Here is a 20,961-nt window from a genome sequence, read left to right on the forward strand (position 1 = left end):
TCGAAGTCACGATCTTCATTAGTAAGGGAACGACTTGGGGTGGAGGATAAAAACAACTTCCAGTACAAAAACAAGGGAAGATCGGGGTAGTACTGGTAGCAACGTAGGTGTATAGCAAGGCCCCTCAGATTTGTATTTCTACTGCGAAGCAAACGTCCATTCAATCGAAGGACAGCTGTTACACCCAATTTTTATGTCCAAAGCAGTGACGTCGCGACGGCCATTTTAATTTTTAGAAGGATAAGGTCAGTGACCTATCAAAATGGCGAACGGGCAGCCACAAAATCCACATCACTTATTATAAGCTCCGAACGAGATTTAAATACATTATCAATACCAAAGCGTTCTCAATACGATGATGTCCGATTTCGTCCTGAATGTGAATAATAAATATTAAGAGAGCTAGGTAATTTGCGTAATTACTGGTGGTGGGACTTCTTGTGAGTCCGCACGGGTAGGTACCACCGCCCCGCCTATTTCTGCCGTGAAGCAGTAATGCGTTTCGGTTTGAAGGGTGGGACAGCCGTTGTGACTATACTGAGACCTTAGAACTATATCTCAAGGTGTGTGGCGCATTTGCGTTGTAGATGTCTATGGGCTCCAGTTACCACTTAACACCAGGTGGGCTGTGAGCTCGTCCACACACATCTAAGCAATAAAATAAAAAAATAAAAAATTCACGTTTTATGCAACAAACTCAACAAAGAGTATAATAAACAGGCCCACCGGACGTATCCGAGTGAACAAAGGTCAACTCTTTTAACACGTGCACTACGCTATGAAGGTCCCGGTGACCCACAAATAACATGTATATGTATACAGTCCGTTTGCAAAAAATAGTGCTATCTCCCTCTCGATCCGTGCAAATCGTTTAAATAACTGTATATGTATGTAACTATACTAAGACCTTAGAACTCATATCTCAAGGTGGGTGGCGGCATTTACGTTTTATATGACTATAGGCTCCGGTAACCACTTAACACCAGGTGGGCTATGAGCTCGTCCACCCGGGTAAGCAATAAAAAATAAAAAAAACATACATAAATCTAAAAATGCAACTCAAAGAGTAGGTAGGTAGCCCTACCTATTTCTGCCGTGAAGCAGTAATACGTTTCGGTTTGAAGGGCAAGGCAGTCGTTGTAACTATACTGAGACCTTAGAACTTATATCTCAAGGTGGGTGGTGCATTTACGTTATAGATGTCTATGGGCTCCAGTAACCGCTTAACATCAGGTGAGCTGTGAGCTCGTCCACCTATCTAAGTCATCTAAGCAATAAAAAAGTCACTTTCAAACAGAATGCCTGAGACGAAGTGAAATTGCCTTGTTGTCTGTGTGAATGTATTTATAACACGATGACCGAAACTACTTACTACCCATAAAGGACGAGCAACGACTATTCAAGTTAAGGCTTTATTTGAACGCAAGAAAGACTGATTTTAGTACGCACGGCGCTTCATCAGTTTGCTAAATAACACAGTGTTCTGGGATCCACTGAACGTACATGTTACTGTGATTACATTAATAGTATTTGTTTATGGATTTTTTTTAATTCAGATATTCAAAATGGCGTCGGAAGGTAATCAAATGCGTAATTCGTAAGCCGTGTGCGATTTCCTGTTCTTTGTTGAATTAAAACAAAATAAATAAACAAAAAACTTTTAAAATAATTTACTTATTTACATACGCAGCTAACAACAGTACGTTATAAAAAAGCCGACAGAATTCAAAAAGCCGCGCTAACTTTTTATTCCTCACAAAACTAAAATTAAATTCTACTGAAGTTTTTTTTTTTCGAACAATACCATTTATTAAACACATTTATACATTTGAGTTATACTTTAAGTCAATCCAAGCTCTCCATCACAAAGTCTGTTATAGTGTGTAAATAAATAACTTGAATTACAAAATTGAGTTCGAGCATAATATATCTCGACATATCATCATACAAATATAACATATCCTTCGATTAATTAATATACTACATTCTTATCATTAAATAGAAAACCAAACTTTTAATATACATATTTATAATATTATTTAAAACTGCTTTTAGGGTTGCTCCTAATTTTTATGATTGTCACAGAGTCGTCTATGAGATCACGACTACTATAAACTATTCGAAATATCGCAAATAATACAGTGATAGTAAAAAAACGCAAGAATAAACCGAAGACAATTCTAGAATTTTTAGGCATATACGCTCTGCCCACGATTTACAAGCCCTTGCTCAAGACCAGTTTCACCTTGAAAACGTACAAACACACATACGGATATATTTACTTTCGTATTTTACGTTTTGTAAACAAATGTGTTACAGCAGTGTATTACAAAAAAAAAAACGATATAAAATTAACACATTTTTTCAGTGAAACAATTTAATACCAAACAAATATGGCTGCGAATTAGCGTCAAATACTCGTAGAATTATTATCAAAGTCACAAATTATCAAATACACATCAAGTTCGCTGTGTTAGTTGTCACACGAAACAAAGGTAGGAATTAATTAATCACAGATCATTATTTCACGATGATTAACGACATAGTTTGCGCAATAAATAGACAAAGTGACTTCTTGCGGAGAAATTAAAAGCATTTACGTCCATATGCAAATTTTTTGACTGCAAATATATAGTGTAGTGGTGACGTTTATCTTTTTATATGCGCTATATTAGGCAGATTTTAAATAAACCTCCTTGACATTGAAGCTCAGTTCTATTCGTAGCTTGTGTAACTAAATGATGCGGACTGTTTTTTTTTCCCTTCGTATTTGATGATAGCCTAAGGAGTTATTCCAGCTACGTCCTGATGGGTAGGTAAGCTCACGGGCTCAACCTGAGAGAACTTGCTAACACTAGCCCTAGCAAGAGCAGTGCTTCGCTGAATCTATCACCGGATCAGAATCGCGACCCACTGAGAAGATCCGGCGAGAAACTCAATGGGCTGTGTCTATGAGTTAGTTCGATCAGTTTTTACAGTACAACGGCTGCCCCGCCCTTCAAACCGAAACGCATTACTGCTTCACGGCAGAAATAGTGCAGAGTGGTGGTACCTACTCATGCGGACGCACAAGACGTTCTACCACCAGTAATAAAATCGACGAAATCGACGCGCTTGACAAGAAGGCTAAAAATGTAATTTAAAAAAAAATTTGGAGGAGAGACGCAGCCGCCCCCGACGAAAAAGAAGAGGAACAAAAAAGACAAGAAGGAAGAATGACGAGAAGAAGGAAGAAGAAGAATCCCACCCACCCTCAATTCAAACACAAACGACTCAATCCCGCAGCTCATCACCCCTGCCTCAATACACAGGAAGTCACAAGCCCGGGCAAAGGGGTTTCCCCGAGGCCCGTTCCGCGCCCCCGTAAGGGGACGCGACAATTCGATAGTAGTAGCTCGACAAGGACGGTGACCAGTGCTCGAGGGACCTAAAAGCACCGAGAGTGAATCCGGAGAATTCGACCAGACATGTTTCGGGCGATGGCGGCTTTGCATTGCCCCGTCTCGTTCAGAAGGACTGCATAGTAGTTAATGTTCTACTACCAGTACTAATTAGAATAGGGGGTATTGGAATTACAGTGATAATAAGTGTTTTTTTCTTCTTTTAACGACATCGGCAACGACTCGCGATAGGCAGTGGCTTGACTCTGCCTCTGGCATTGCTGAAGTCCATGGGCGACGGTAACCATTCACCATCAGGTAGGCCGTATGCTCATCTGCCTACAAGGGCAATAAAAAAAACTTACGAATGTTTCCGACAGGAAAACGTATAATATTGACACTCGCCCGTGCGTACTCAAAAAGTTGGTACATATTTTGTATACTTACTTAAATTTTATATATCTTGTTTGTTACGTGTAAAAAATTGTTAGTATATTATACAACAGTATTACCTCCCGGGACTCTAGTACAGCTCTTAGCTGATAAAAGCGATGCGTTTTTTTGAAGTCAAAAACCTACAATACCCATTTGAAAAGAGCACACCATCAATCAGTCCACGAGGTCACAGCGCGACGATAACAATAAGGCTTGGTGCACACCATTTATAGCGCGCTCGCCTTGAGTCGAAGGTCGCCGGTTCAGTTCCCGGGTCGAGCGGCTTGCGTTAATATAATAATATATAATGCCTTTACGAACTGTTAAAACATTCGAGTTTTAATGATACAATTTTGAATGCCGAAATTCAAATGTTTTTAGTATTGTTTTTCTTGCTGTTTATCGGAACTTCTGATCCTAAGAGAACAGGGCCAATAATTATTAAAGATGACTTGAACTATTAATAACAGGTCTGCGTTACCACTGGCACTGGCCTGATATGACCGTGTTCTTGCTGTGTGGAGTCCAAATGCAAGCTCACAAGTCTCGGAATTCGAGTACAACTTGTATTCCTCACTCACATTATTATTAAGCACACATACTAATGCTGCAACACTTCCAGTTGATTACATAATCACAGTCATAGTTAAAAAAAAGTTCTAAACTAAAATAAATAATATTATAATTGTAGAATTGAGAAAGCCGGTATTAAATTTCTATTGCGTCAGGAATTGGCTTGACTACGACCCTTGACATTGTGATGTATGAAATATAATTCCTAGACTAGACTAGACTTAGACTAGACATGTGATCCCTATCCAACACACTGTTAATTTTAAGTTTTATACATATAAAAAAAACTAACTGGTTTTTTTTTTCTTTAGGTACGGTGATGTGATGTATGAAATATTTCTTATATTCTATGTTAACCTACTTAAACCTATATAAACTAACGTGTCTATGAAATATAGCGTACCCAATAGACACAGCCTACTAAGTTTCTCGCCGGATCTTCTCAGTGGGTCGCGTTTCGGATCCGGTGGTAGATTCTACGAAGCACTGCTCTTGCTAGGGCCAGTGTTAGCAACATTCCGGTTTGAGCCCCGTGAGCTCACCTAAATATTAGGGCGAAGCTGAAATAGCCTCCAAGGCTATCAATATAGGCAGGAAAAAAAAGAAAAAGGAGTATTATTTGGACTCTTGTTGGTTTCATTTTTAATATATACCTCCGACGCAACACCTTATAGCATTGCTGACGTCCATAAGCGAAGGTACCCACCATCGGGTGAGTAGCATGCTCGTCCATGTATGTACAAGCGGCAACAAAAAGCACAATACTTACATTTACAATGTAACTTACAATGATGGTTATCAGATAAAATATATTATCATACAATTCCCCAGAGGTCAAACAGGTTGACAACGACAGCTTGTAGATATCCATTCATTCCATATGTGAGACATACTTTTTTTTATGATCGAAGAATTACTGGTGGCCCGGATGCCTTTCAATTTTCACCAGAACAGGTGGGCGAGCAAAGGCTCAGCCAGGAGGGGTGGGCTTTGCTAACAGCTACCCGAGCGCCTCCGAAGGAGACCTAACAATTCAAGAGCAGCTGCTTCGCGAATGAATCTACTACTGGATCGGACTGGCGACCCGCTGAGAAGATCCGGCGAGAAACTCAGCGGTCTGATGCATGGATTCAGTTGCACGTCGAACTCATTGTCGAGTTCAACGAGTACGGTTACCGAAGTCCCTAAGCCTGTTCCTAGTGCTAGAACTGAAGGCGTCTAATGCAAAGGTTATTGGATCTGATGGATCCGTAAGGACGTGTCTAGGGCGTCGACAGTGACTGGCTCCTGCGTGATCAGGATTCGTGGAGTAATCAGTGGCGGCAACGATAAGGCGATTATCATGACGTAGATATATACATAAATACATGTGTGAATTTTATGAGAAATAAATCAAGTAACCACTAGAGCCCTACTTCCGATAACATGTTACATATTTACTAATTGATACATTTATGACATAATTGACTTTTGCAACTAATGTCTGCAACGTGTCTGGAGCGAAGGGGACATGCCCTCACTGTTTACTATATTGCAAGTGTCAAGCCAAAGATCAATGGTTACCAATTAATAATAATTCTCAATTGAGTTACAAAAGGTAATGTTCAATTTATTGACATATCAATTCTCACGACATAACCTTTCATTCATGCGTCAACTGTGAATCATTCTATGTGAAAAAGTCGCGAACGCATTCCACTGATTTGTCAGCGTCAGTCAGCTTCTAAATAGCATTTAATGTTTATTCGTTTTTAGTTAGTTTTCGTTGGTTGTTCCCCGTGTGCCCGTGCGATCCGCACTGGGCGCAAACAGTAGGCGACGAGCGCTTATAAAGCATCGGTCAACTGCGATAACGGCTTGTTTACTCGATACGATGAGGAACTCGACTTTTGCTCTTGAATTTCGATTCCTTTGTCAAACGTAGCGCTTTTGACTAAAGCTTCCATATTAAATATTCGAACTTTAGTATGTTTTTCGAGTTAACGTCAACGAAATCTAGCTCAAGCCCGTGACAAGCGCGAAATAAACAAACACAGAAAAATGCTAGCCATGACGTCAGCGCGTGTGAACAGAAAACGAAACACTATTGTCCCGAAACCATAGATTACGCAAAGCGAACGGAAAACTACGGCAGTGCATTTCGTAAGTAGCGCATCGGAAGGTTGGTCTTTACGCGACCGTGATAGGGTCGAGTTCCGTGCGTCGAGGTTGTTGTTTTGACGCGTGACGCGAGCTCGCACGCCGTGTCGGCGTGATGCTTGCTAGGCGGGCGCGCCCACCGCGTGCGTTGCTTGCCAACAGCGGCTAAACTCAGCTTGCAGATTTTGATGCAATCATGCGACCAATTTTGTAAGTGTAGCCTTGTTGTTTGACTATTATAGGAACAGCTGACGACCGCGTATCGATCACACATCGAGACGTGCTCGTATAAGCTTTATCAGTTGTCGTTCTTTGTACATATCGCATTACATATTATACTTGATAGTTTACGTCAATAATAAAGAAAATACTTAAACATATTATAATATATTTTTGTCCTTCTCAATAAGTAGGTACGAGTTTTATGGTTAAAATTTTCCTTGAATACAAAATCGGCTGCGAGGTCGCCTTGTCAGATGTGCATTCGAGAAAATATAAAATATCGGATAGCGTACATATAAAACTTTTGTTTTCTGAATAGATTTTTCCTTGAATTTCGTACTTAGGCAGCTTTAACTGTTTATGAATACGATTTATAAACGATTGTTGGAACTTTGTTTTGATAATACCTATGTTATAACGATATTCATCAACATGTAAGTCCACTACTTACAGATTTTGATTTATGAATATTTTCATTATAATTAAATCATCATAACTTTGTATGTTTTTTTTTCGGAAATTTTTTAACGGAATACATGAAAAGAGTAGGTAAGTGAACCTCGGTTTATGATGAATGTTGACTATTCTAATCAACATTTCACAGAACTAACTGGTTTAAAAAAAAAATTAGGCAAAAGGAAAAAATCGACTTTAAAGAATTATGTCGAATTCTAAATTCAACATAAACTACAAAAAGATTATTAGTCAGAAAGTACTAGAACTACATATTAATATAACCATTGCGTTTACAAAACAAAGCACGGTGACGGAACTCGAAGCGTGACTCACTGGATTTAAGTGCGTATGACGAACGCGAAAATACATACAAAATTGGGTAAATTTGGAATAAATTATACTTCCCTATTAATGTGTTTGCAAAAAATTTTAATCAATGTGAGTAGCGAAACTCCGGACAGGTTTTTTTTAAACCAAAAAGACTTGTTCTCTTCGCCTTTTTCATGGAAAAAAAAGCTACTATTGCTTATAAACTCACCAATTATTCTTAAACTGTCGAATACTATAAATTATAAATCATTCGTTATTAATGCTTATCAGAAATCAGTTCTATCTTTGTATTAAAGCCAGGTTATTTACGTGAGTCACTCTTGTTTGGTTTCTAGAACATTGTGAAAGAACCGGTGGTAGATTCTGCGAAGCACGGCTCTTGGTAGGGTTCGTGTTAGCATCGTCGTCAGGTTTGAGCCCCGTGAGCTCACCTACTAGCCACGGTTACGCTGGAATAGCCGCTCCAGGCTACCTTAGGCTAGCTTAGGTAGAAAAAAAAAAAAAGTGAAAGAAACTTAAACTCAAAACATTTATTTATATTCTTTCTTACTGTTATGTGACAAAAATCGATATGTAACGATCTTATAAAATTATTTAAAAAAAAAAACGAAAAACGTCTATTAAAATCAACAATCGTAATTCGAATCTCGTTGCCAACACAACAGTTTGTTATTTGGAACGCTGGCGCATAGTACACATCATTAGGGCGTGGTCCTTCGCCAACCGAGAAGAACCGTCCATTCAACAATGATCCCGAAACGTCTAATCAAATTAAAAATAATATGAAGTTTTGAAGACCAAGTCAGATTGGACGTCGATTTGAACGTGGTTCTATTTTTAAAATTGGACTCGCGCGACCGCCACGCGCGTGCAGCGTGGTTTTGTTTTGCTCAGATAACGGCCATGTTGAATTACAATGTTCCCACATACAAACTGCGTGTTTCTTTATATTGTTTTTTTTTTGTTTAGTTATCATACTGTAACTGGGTGCTTTGCCTGGTACCTATAGCGTGAAATCAAGGTTTTTTTAAAATACGCTTGTTGTCAGTCTTGTTGGCTTTAATATAATATAGGTATAATAAATGGATTCTATTTAGGAAAGCTGATATAGATTTAACCCTAGAATACAAAAAAACAGACGATTTTTTTAAAGAAAACAAACGTAAAGATACGGAACAAATAAAAATTCCATCTTGTTTAAGTACAAAACGTTGACGATCTGAATCTTATCTACCTATTTTACAGCTACTGAAATTTCCTTATCGAAGTGATAGTGCTTAAATTCCTAAGCAAAAAATGTTGATACTACACAGGTTAAAATGTTTGTGTATTTCGTTCTAACTAGTTTTAGTTACTCGAACTACAAAACAGCGTCCAGAATAAAGAGATAGATATTTACTAGATCTTCGTTGTCCCTTTTAATGGTTTGAGAACTTTCCCACTGGCACAAAAATTGCAATCAATCAAACATTTCGAATTATTATTTGAATAATTCGAAAACGCTTAAGCACGCTAGCCGTAGTAATGTCAATATCACAAAGTTTATCAATGTTTACGATACTCGGATATTTCGGTTTACGAGTACCAATATCGGAAAATATTATCGTATAGTTGAATCAACAAAATTTTCAAAACATTATTTACTTTAATCCAAGAGTAATAATAGACTTGACTTGATGCCGGTCACTGATTCGTAAATTATTACGATTGTGTACATAGCTGGTGCAAATTTGCTTGAATTCTGACTAAACTAGATTTGTGTAATAAAAATTTCGTTTGTATGGGCTTAAGTCATAAACATTAACCTCCTCAGGGACATTGGCAAATACGTGAACATATTTTTGTTTTTAAATGAATATTCATTATTTTTGTTAATATATTCAATATATTATAAAGAAATCGCAATTATGAATAAACGACAATTGATGTTTTTTATTTTAAAAAAATCTTTCCATAATAGGTGCTATGCGAACAAAGAGATTGGACATAATTGAAAATATATCAAATACTATCGAATAGTCTTAAAGTATGTTTTTTTTTTAATTATAATATTTCGTTCGTTCTAAATCTCAAAATGCTACTGCCGAACGTCCGAAGCCGGCGACGATCGGCCGCCGACTGAAGCAATTCACTCCAATAAGCCCCCATGTTAGCTATTCCGGTTGCAAACAACCAAAAAATCTATAACCTTCTTCTTGTTTGACCGTTCAGGCACCAGACGTTCTTGTTATAATGGTCATTGATAGCTGATAAGTGACTTACGCAAATGCCAGCCGGTACAACGGAGTTGAGCTGATAACAAGTCTGCTTGGGCCGGGGTCAGCTACGGGCTGTTTGTATTATTACGTTTTTGATAAAACATTAAAATATGCAAGGTGCCGAAAAGTGTCAAATCTTTACTTAAAACAAACAAATCTGGAAATTAGGTCTTTTGGTAATAAACTTTTATGAATGTAGATGAACTGTGGTTAGACATGTTTTTTTTTATAGGTGAACTAGATTACGTTTCACCAGGTGGTAAGTTAGCTAATAGATATCACTGCTTAAATGACGTCATAGGTGTCACACATGTGTAGACCCAAATGTTCTTTTATTACTTTAGGGTTTCTCATGTCATTTAGAATACTACCTATGACCCGCGGGCATGCTCGAATAAAATTATCTATTCTAAAAAAAATAATAACATTTTTCAGGTTTTTTTATTGCTTAGATGGGTGGACGAGCTCACGGCCCACCTGGTGTTAAGTGATTACCGGAGCCCGTAGGCATCTACAACGTAAATGTCACCACGTACCTTGAGACATTAGTTCTAAGGTCTCAGTTTTTACAGTACAACGGCTGCCCCACCCTTGAAACCGAAAAACATTACTTCTTCACGGCAGAAATAGGCATGGCGGTGGTACCTACCCAATCTTTTTTATTGCCTTTGTAGTTAGACGAGAATACGTCCCAACCTGTGGTGAGTGGTTACTGTTGCTCATGGGCCTCAGCAACGTAAGGGGCACAGCCAAGTCACCGCCTCCCGCCCGTATTCGTAATAATCTTACTCAATTCGTATTGTTCATTAGTTAAATATTATCGAGACCACCAATGATTTTCACAGATCAGTGTTGACACAAAAACAGCTATAGTAATAATAATTCTGAGTAAATTTATCTCTTGATACGGCATCGTGACCTTTCATATCTCAAGTATTTGTGTTAAAAATAAGAAAAAAAACATAACAATTCAATTTCTTTTTTTTTAACGAATAAAAAGTGTTTCCTGTAATTGATTATATTTGTATATGGATAAAGACCATTTGGTTTAAGCGACATTTCGCTTATTATACCACATTTATCTTTGCAATTAAAGGTCAGTTTTATTTCGTATTAGTATTAATAATTCATTGTTTTTAATTGAACCAAAATTAAGTTAACTCCATTGAAATAGCTAAAGAAGTTTTTTCGTTATGAGTTAGGTATTATTTTGTTCCAAATTTTAAACTTTAAACGGCTCTCGGTAAAGTTGCAAAAATGTCGCTTAGACATAGCTTTTCGCCCCTCGATATGATAAGATCTGAGGTGGTACTATGATATATTTGGTGAGCCTTGCTCTTGGGTTGTTACGTCTCCTTCGTAGGCGTTCGGGCAGCTGTTAGCAAATCCCACACCTCCTGGCTGAGCCTTTGCTCGCCCATCTGTCCTGGTGAAGCTGGAAAGGCCTCAGGGCCATCAGTAATCTTTCAATCATAAAAACTCGACGCCCCAAGCACACGATCTTCGACGACCAACATTGATAACCCGCTGGGTAACCAGCCTGCCGCCTGCGTCCAGATTATGTCGTGAAGACCCCTTCCTCTTAGTGTCAGCGCGCTAGAGCGACACCAGTGTTCGGCGTATCCTCAACCCTCTTAGGTCGGTTCTTGACCATCACCAGAGAAGACCGCCTCCTCGCCGGAGCCGAGTGAAAGACATTTTCCGGCACGCGGACACTTTTAAAATTCTGTCTAAAATTACTATATTTTTCATTAAAAAAAAACCCGCCCTGCACATTATCTTCAAACTAAATCCAGTTTACTTTCAGCTATAGGGTACGACAAATAGCCATTGTATTCCTTCTTCTTCTTCTGAGTCTGTCTCTGTATTGCTGAAGGTCGTGTCTAATTTGAAACGTTGACCACTTGATGCACAATGCTTCCCCACATCTTTCTGTCCTCGGCTGTCTTTATCCACATCCACAACGTAAATGCACCACCCACCTTGAGATATAAGTTCTAAGGTCTCAAGTATAGTTACAACGGCTGCCCCATCCTTCAAACCGAAACGCATTACTGCTTCACGGCAGAAATAAGCAGAATGGTGGTACCTACCCGCGCGGACTCACAAGAGGTCCTACCACCAGTAATATAGCCTTTGTTTGGTAGACTGGTGAGCGTCTTTACTAGTTCAGACCGGCGAGTAGGTGAGCGTCCGCGTGATCTTCTCCCGACAACCGGACCAACTACCATCAGCTTCCCTAAGTTGTCGGGGCCTGAAGTAATTATTAAATGGTCATTGTATAAGTGAAATTTAATTCAGACTCCAGTCATGTTTGTGAACCTCCATGCTTTGTTTCATCTGGCCCGTCAGCTTGACAAACCGATGACGCAAAATGCTTTCTCCTGTATTTCCAATCGGTAAAATATTACTACGCATTGCGAAAATGAAGAGCTTTTTTTTTGACGTGATATAGTCTTATAGATGACCGGCCGCACGCATAAAAAAGTGTCACGTTCCGTCTGAGCTTGAGGGTGCAAGAGCGAGAGCGCGGAACAAGTGATAGAGAAGCAAGATAGGCCCAAGCTACTGACGTTATCACGTAAAACTTTTTTTTCCTACCTATTCTAGTAACCTCGAGGGGTTATTCTAGATTCACCGACCTAGTAGGTGAGCTTACGGGGCTCAAACCTGACAACGTTGCTAGCACGAATCCTAGCAAGAGCCGTCAGAAACGCGATCCACTGAGAAGATCCGGCGAGAAACTCAGTGGGCTGTGTCTGTGGGTTAATTCGCTCGTCGAGCCCTTCGTCGCGAGCGACGGGTTCGATGAGAACGATGACGGGTGCTTGGGGTACCTAAAAGCACCGTTAGGAGGATCCGATATGACGTGTTTTGGGCGACGTCGACTGTTTACCATTTGGTTCGCAGGATCGGCTATGTTACACGTAAAACTATCGTACGTAAACCGACATTAAAAAATATATTTTTTTGTCTATTCCGCTCCCGCTTTCCTTTGACTAATTATCCTAATATTACGTTCGCGACATCTGTAACACGTTGACGTAACAATGACAAAAAACTTGCCTAAATCATTTATATTTGTACAAAGTTTCAATTCGAACAGCCAAAGACGAACGAGCGCATAGGTAGTTCACAAAAAAAAAACTATAAATATAAAACACGCGCAAATATTTTTTTACATGACTAATGAAGAAAAAGATAATTGAAGATAGAATTTATCAAATTTAAAATTATTATTCTGTCCTTCCTTGATATTAGTTAAAAACAATATAACAAAACATACAATCTCATCTTCTTAATTTAAAACAAACATATCAACTATTACATTTAAAAAAATTGTAATATATTATTTGTTAAATAGATAAAATTGTAACAGACTTGAGTATCAACCCTAAATACAATAGAAGCCAATTGCGGATATAAGATTTTATATTAAACAATGCCAATATTTAAGTAAGCAACATTATTAATCAGATAACCTCTTTACATTTAGCGCATTTTTTTATCTGAATCACGTACGGTCCTCGTTGTGGTTGCGTGATCAAAAACAGAAAAGTTGTTTTGATTTTGTTCCGCTAAAACGCTAAAGCTGTACAAGTTTATTATAGAATCAATAAGATTGAATTTTTTAAGCTTAGTTCAAATTACTAATTACTTACTGGTGGTAGGACCTCTTGGGAGTCCGCACGGGTAGGTACCACCACCCCGCCTATTTCCGCCGTGAAGCAGTAATGCGTTTCGGTTCGAAGGGTGGGGTAGCCGTTGTAACTATACTGAGATCTTAGAACTTTTATCTCAAGGTGTGTGGCGCATTAACGCTGTAGATGTCTATGGGCTCCAGTAACCACTTAACACCAGGTGGGCTGAGAGCTCGTCCACACACCTAAGCAATAAAAAAAAAAAAAAAGTGTGGGGCAGCCGTTGACGTCGTTGTATCTATACTGAGACCTTAGAACTCATATCTCAAGGTGGGTGGCGGCATTTACGTAACCACTTAACACCGGGCGGGCCATGAGCTCGAACTCGAATTAGATCGATTATTAGCATAGATTATGTTCAGATACCTACGCTTAACATTTGGAGGTACCTGTAGCAATGCGTGCCTAAAGGATTTACAAAAAAAAAAACATATGATTTTGTACAAAAATATTCTGTCAATTTCATGAACATAATTTTTTAATATTTCGTAAGTTGACCTCTGCAGCTTCTAGTAATGTTTCTATAAAATGGGAGCGCTTCTAATTCATCTAGATGCAAATTAACCCAGAGTTGACTATAAAATCGGTTTCTTTTGCAAGTACATATAACCAAAAATTTGGATCTATGCCTAACTTTTTGTCTATGACAGTTTAATGCGAAACCCATTGAGACTTTTTGGCGGCAACGCGATGAGGCAAGCTGTGTAAATTATTGTAATTTTTTAATATTATATTTCATCAGGTTTCACAGTGTAATAGTGTGGTTTATCAATGATTTCGTGGTTTATTAACTAATTAGCATATGTGAAAATACACCAATGTGATAAAATGTAACAAAGCCGGTGAATGCAGTTTCTCGGGTTCTTCCAAAAAGTTCACTGAAAAAGTCTCAGTAAATACTTTTACTGAGATATTATTTCATTCCATCTCATCGCGTTTCATTTAATTTGATAAAAGTCTCAATTTCGCTACGTATAATTTTCTAATATAATTTAAAAGAAATAAAACTTGGCTTAAAGGTATCGTTACCGGGCCATAGAAGGCCATTTGAAGTCGTCGTGGCCTAACGGATAAGACGTCCGGTGCATTCGTGTTGAAGCGATGCACCGGTGTTCGAATCCCGCAGGCGGGTACCAATTTTTCTAATAAAATACGTACTCAACAAATGTTCACGATTGACTTCCACGGTGAAGGAATAACATCGTGTAATAAAAATGAAACCCGCAAAATTACAATTTGCGTAATTACTGGTGGTAGGACCTCTTGTGAGTCCGCACGGGTAGGTACCACCGCCCCGCCTATTTCTGCCGTGAAGCAGTAATGCGTTTCGGTTTGAAGGGTGGGGCAGCCGTTGTGACTATACTGAGACCTTAGAACTATATCTCAAGGTGTGTGGCGCATTTACGTTGTAGATGTCTATGGGCTCCAGTAACCACTTAACATCAGGTGGGCTGTGAGCTCGTCCACACAGCTAAGCAATAAAAAAAAAAAAATAGAATCTTAAAGATAAACCTATTTGCTTAGAAATAAGAAAATCAATCCTCTTATTAGCAAGTGTATTGTGATTAGAAATACGTGCTTCATGGACAACCTTTATGATGAATAATTGTAATACATAGGCATTTTGAGATATCACAGGTAGTTAGCACCATTCCGTTTAAAAGGAGCGATGATCATTTAACAATAAAATTAAAACTTAGACCCTATATATTATGATGGCATGACAGCGCGTAATATCTATAGGATCCTTTAACGTATTCTATTTAGAGCAATAAAAAAGTTAGAGCTTTTTTTTTGTTACGAATGCTATATCTTATTTTACATCGAAAGTTCATCGGCCCATTAGCTCAGTTGGTTAGAGCGTCGTGCTAATAACGCGAAGGTCGCGGGTTCGATCCCCTCATGGGCCACATTTCGTTTTGCAATTTATTTTTCACATTAAATAAAAATTATCACGAAAACTAATAGCGTCATAATAACTACTCTATTCATTATCTATTTATTTTGGAACAAAGTCAAAGTTGAAATGAATATAGATGACGACCGACATCTCCGAAAGTTAAGGTACAAAACTGAATCGTATTTTAAAATACATATCGACGCTCGAAAGGCAAACGTGACTAAGCGACAATAACTGCTTTGTACATAAATGATAGGCAATAACCATATTCGACGCGCAAAAAAAAAAAATTCTAGGACTATTCAAATCATTTCAATCCTACAGCTAGATTCGTTAAAATATAATTTTTTTCAAGTATTTCAACTTTAAATTAGTCTACTGTAAAGTTCACGCATTGTCGCTTAGTCACGTTTGCCTTTCAAGCGTCGATATAGAATTGGTTATTATGCGACAACAATGTGCAGATGATGGCACTATAGGCTTCTCTAAAAATATACTATTGGCAAAATTAACATACGTGTAAAGTAACATATTTGGTATTGCACAAACGGATGAAACATATTTAATACCATATTAAGACAAAAAACCACTTACTAAGTTTCTCGCCGGATCTTCTCAGTGGGTCGCGTTTCCGATCCGGTGGTAGATTCTGCGAAGCACTGCTCTTGCTAGGGCTAGTGTTAGCAACACCTCCGGCTTGAGGCCCTAGAGCTCACCTATACGCTAGGGTAACGCTGATATAGCTTCTCAAGGCTATCAACTTAGGTAGAAAAAAAAAACCTAAGACTCAATGGTATAGCATGACGGATATTCGACAATTCAAAACAGAATTAATGACTACGTCGTGACAGGAATAGGTTGGATCGTGACACACACTAATGCGGGTTCACAAAACTAGTACCAGTAATTATGAAAAATATACTTTTTGCGTTTTTAATCTTTTTTCACAAGAATTAGAAGTAATCTGTTAATGTTTCTCCAGTACCTACGTATTTCATTAGAAAAATTGGTAACTTGTCTGCGGGATTCGAACACCGATGCATCGCTTGATACGACTGCACCTTTGGCATCTTATCGTATAGAGCACGACGACTACGAAATATCAGATATATCCACAAGTTGCTCGTGTCTTGTGACTATGTGAGAACTGCTTAAATACGCAGTTTGGAGTTATCAGCAATCCGGTTAGTTCCGGCGTTATCTGAGGTCGTGTCTTCTGCTCCTCGCCCCCCGCAACTCTAACACTAAAGCGTAAACGATAACGTAATGCATAAATATGTGTAGTGAGTAAAGCTTTGCATCGATTACTTATCAATTATTATTTTTTTCCTACCTATGCTGATAGCCTTGAAAGGCTGTTTCAACTTCACCCTAACTTGGACGGGTAGGTGAGCTCACGGGGCTCAAACCGCAGTGTCGCTAACACTGGCCCTAGCAAGAGCAGCGCTTCACAGAATCTACCACCGGATCGGAAACCCGACCCACTGAGAAGATCCGGCGAGAAACTCAGTGGGCTGTGTCTGTGGGTTAATTCGACGAGGACGGCGACCGGTGCTTGTGGTACCTAAGAACATCGTTAATGGATCGGGAGGATCCGTAATGACGTGTTTTAGGCGACGTCGACTGTTTACCATTCGGTCTACAGGATCGGGTATGTAATTTCCAAGGGCCACGACTAGAGGGTTCTCATGTCGTGCCGCCTTCTCGGTATGTTGGCCGATCTTTAATGAGATCGCTAGCAGACTTTAACCTACTAAGTTTCTCATTGGATCTTCTCAGTGGGTCGCGATTTAGATTCTAGTATTAGCAAATCCTCCCAGATTGAGACGTGAGAGCTCACCTACCCGTCGGCACGTAGTTGGAATAATACCCATAGTTTGGGTTCACACGCCATTGTCCTGCACGTTTTTTTTCATTCGTTATTTTAACGTACAATCACTTGAGTGTTCATACGGTTTTCATTCGTGTAAAAAAGAACGTGTGAACGAGACAGCTATACATGCGTACGAGACAGAGCTATACTATGCACCACTGCAATGTTAACGTTCATTCGATTTGCTTGACAAGCCCCACACGTCATTTCGGATTCTCCCGATCTACTAACGGTGCTTTTAGGTACCTCAAGCACCGGTCATCGTTCTCGTCGAACCCGTCGCTTGCGGCGAAGGGCTCGACGAGTACATTAACCCTCAGACACAGCCCACTGAGTTTCTCGCCGGATCTTCTCAGTGGGTCGCGTTTCCGATCCGGTGGTAGATTCTGCGAAGCACGGCTCTTGCTAGGGTTCGTGTTAGCAACGTCATCAGGTTTGAGTCCCGTGAGCTCACCTACTAGTTAAGACGACGCTGATATAGCCTCTCAAGGTTATCAGCTTAGGTAGGAAAAAAAAATGACAAGCCCGTAGAGTATTCGTTTAAGCACGTAAGCGGTGTAGGTACGACTTTTTGCAGTACAAACAACATGTGAATGGTTCTATGTACAATGTATGTGCCACTATTTATTCGTTAAGACGTATACTGCAAATAAACATGCAGGACAATGCCGTCTGAACCGGGCCTTACTAACTACCGTCGAAATCGGTCGAGCATACACACATTGACTATTGTGTTATTAAATTAATTATAATCCATTACTACTTTGCATTAGATCGCTTTTCGCGTGAACATCAGCAATGATACTCATGATTATTAAAATGTTAATACGTTACTTTGTTAAGTATGATTGAAAATGAAAGCGATCACTGCGATGTATACAGACGTTATATTTTCGTAATATTTCATTATACCTATTACTCTTTGATGAAGGCATTTTTCAACACTGATTGATTCTAATATCACCACAGAGACATGCCTCGTCAAATTACGAACGAAGAAATTGGCGTTGGGCCAAGCTGTCAGTGTCTACACGTCAAAAACGCTATTGTCTATCGTTTTACAAAAAGAAAACTTATTTAAAAATTATAATTGAATAATTCATTGTAACAGACCGAGAACATTTTACACTACGACAGACGTAATCGTTTTGTTTATTAATAAAACTCGTAATCTTAATAATGTACACAGTTTATCTGTAACACAAATAATTCACTCGCCGCACGATAATTAGCACCGCGTCGTTATTGAGACGACAAGAGTCGATAGCATTTGTTGAAAACGGAAACCGATGGTAATGCCTTGGTGTCTGACGCTTTATCTGTGTGCTTGGTGCGAGTTTTTTAACGTCCTCGATAGCGTAAAAGTTAAATCAAATTTGTATGGAGTTGGAACGTTTGCCTACGTATGCCGCTAGGGGCGCTGTTTCAAGTGCATACAAATTTGAGTTACTTTCACGCTATCCAGAACGTTAAAAATTCGTACTAAGCATACTGTAGAAGATGCAACGAGTCAAGTATGCTAGACGTCTTCCGTCTACATGAAATTTTATAGGTAGTGGCAATCCATATTTTTGCACAAATTTCGTAAGGATTTTATTTTAGGCAGAATTTTGTAAGCATTGCCGTTCCAAAAATGATTTTTTTTTTCGGAAAATTTAATACTATTTTAGGTAGGTACTCCTTTAATAATTTAATTTTCGTATTACTTATCATTTACCAAATTATACACTAGTTGACGCTCATCAAAATATGTATATAAGAGCAACGACACAAGAGATGAGATCAACCTAAAGCTTGATGACGCGAGAATTTAAGGATGTGATAGAGCACCGTACAAAATCACAGTAGCAATGGAGATGTACTTGTCTCCGCGTTTGCACGTGACGTCATAGTTAAAATTGAGATATTGGAAACATTGTATAGTTTAGAAGGACGTGTGGTGGTAGGACCTCTTGCAAGTCTGCACGGGTAGGTACCACCACCTTGCTTATTAATTCTGCCGTGAAGGAGTAATGCGTTACGGTTTGAAGGGTGGGGCAGCCGTTGTAACTATACTGAGACCTTAGAACTCATATCTCAAGGTGATTGGCGGCATTTACTTTGTAGATGTCTATGTGCTCCGGTAACCACTTAACACCAGGTGGGCCGTCAACAAGTCCACCCAAAAATGCAATAAAAAAACATGCTCCTAAAAAAATACTTTCGTACTCTATGTAGTTACCGTATGTTCCATGTTGATAAGGAAACCTCCGACGACCTATTTAAGGATTTTTTTTACCATCGAAGACAGAGGAATCATGGCCTGTTTGATAAAATAAACGACCTACTAAATATTTTGTATTTATCGCATTACACGTGTGGAAGCCAATGTCACATTGAAAAACATGTAAATTATTCATCAAATTAATGTGCTACTTAGTATGATCCTTGAATTTAAAAGACGTCACGAATGATTGGATCAATTTGGTGTGGTTCGGGCGACGTTTGGAATTTTATGTTTTTTTTTCATGTTTGAGAGATTACTGGTGGCCCGGAGGCCTTCCCAGTTTTATCAGGGCAGGTGGGCGAGTGAGGGCTCAGCCAGAAGGGGTGGGATTTGCTAACAGCTGCCCGAGCGCCTCCAAAGGAGATCTAACAACTCAAGAGTAGCTGCTTCGCGAATGAATCTACTACCGAATCCGAATCGTGACCCGCTGAGAAGATTCGGCAAGAAACTCAGCGGGCGGATGTTTAGGTTAGACTGCACGTCGAACTCTTTGCCGAGTTCGACGAGTACGGTTACCGGGGTCCCTACTCCTAATGCTAGAGCTAAAGGTGTCTAATGCAAAGGTTTTTAAATCTGATGAATCCGTAAGGGCGTGTATAAGTCGTCGACGATGACTGGCTCTTGCGTGATCAGGATTCGGGGAGTAGTCAGCAGCGGCAACAATAAGGCGATTATCATGATGGGGAGTTTATGTATTTGAGTTAACAACAGACGGCTTGGCGACTAAATGACCTTAGTAATCAGTAAAGCCCAATTGACAATCGCATGCAACGGGATCTTCACAACTATATCTCATTAAATCCCTAAGGCTTTTTGTATCGTGTACCATTATTATATATTTTACGACTTTTTTTCAGTATGGCAATCGGTTTTAAGCCGGAGGCAAAAAAAGATTACATACCTACGTATCCTGGTATATAAACAAACAATTGAATTTTCAAGGTGGGTGGCGCATTTACGTTGTAAATGTCTATAGGCTTCAGTAACCACTTAACACCAGGTGGGCTGTGAGCTCGTCCAGCCGTCTAAGCAATAAAAAAATAATAATCGGAATGAGGTGAAATTGATTTATTTGAGATTGTATTTAATTGGGCTGAAAATAAATGTATGGAAATGAGAAGGAAGATGAAATGAAATAGTTTCAGTAGAATGGTGAGAACTTACAGGGATTTCAGCGGACTTTTTTTCGGTAGGCAGCGGTTTGGCTCTGCCCTTGGCATTGCTGAAGTCCATGGGCGACGGTAGCCACTCACCATCAGGTGGGCCGTATGCTCCTCTGTCTACAAAGGCAATAAAAAAAAAAACTTTTTGGAAGAACCCGAGAAACCACGTCGGCCGACTCAGTTTAAATATCCCGCGCTTGTGCACATTCACAGATTCTAAATGGCTTAACCTGAAACAATACTAGAATAGCAAAATAAAATAATT

At 39.2% G+C, this 20,961-nt stretch overlaps 1 non-coding gene across 1 annotated transcript; it reads left to right on the forward strand.

Annotated features, from left to right (window-relative positions):
* Positions 1-15,330: 15,330 nt before the first annotated feature.
* Positions 15,331-15,404, forward strand: TRNAI-AAU (transfer RNA isoleucine (anticodon AAU)). Its single transcript has one exon. It is a non-coding gene; the product is annotated as a tRNA-Ile (tRNA).
* The last annotated feature ends 5,557 nt before the right edge of the window (positions 15,405-20,961 follow it).

This window comes from Bombyx mori, chromosome 4, assembly GCF_030269925.1.
Source record: "Bombyx mori chromosome 4, ASM3026992v2".
Lineage (NCBI taxonomy): Eukaryota > Metazoa > Arthropoda > Insecta > Lepidoptera > Bombycidae > Bombyx > Bombyx mori.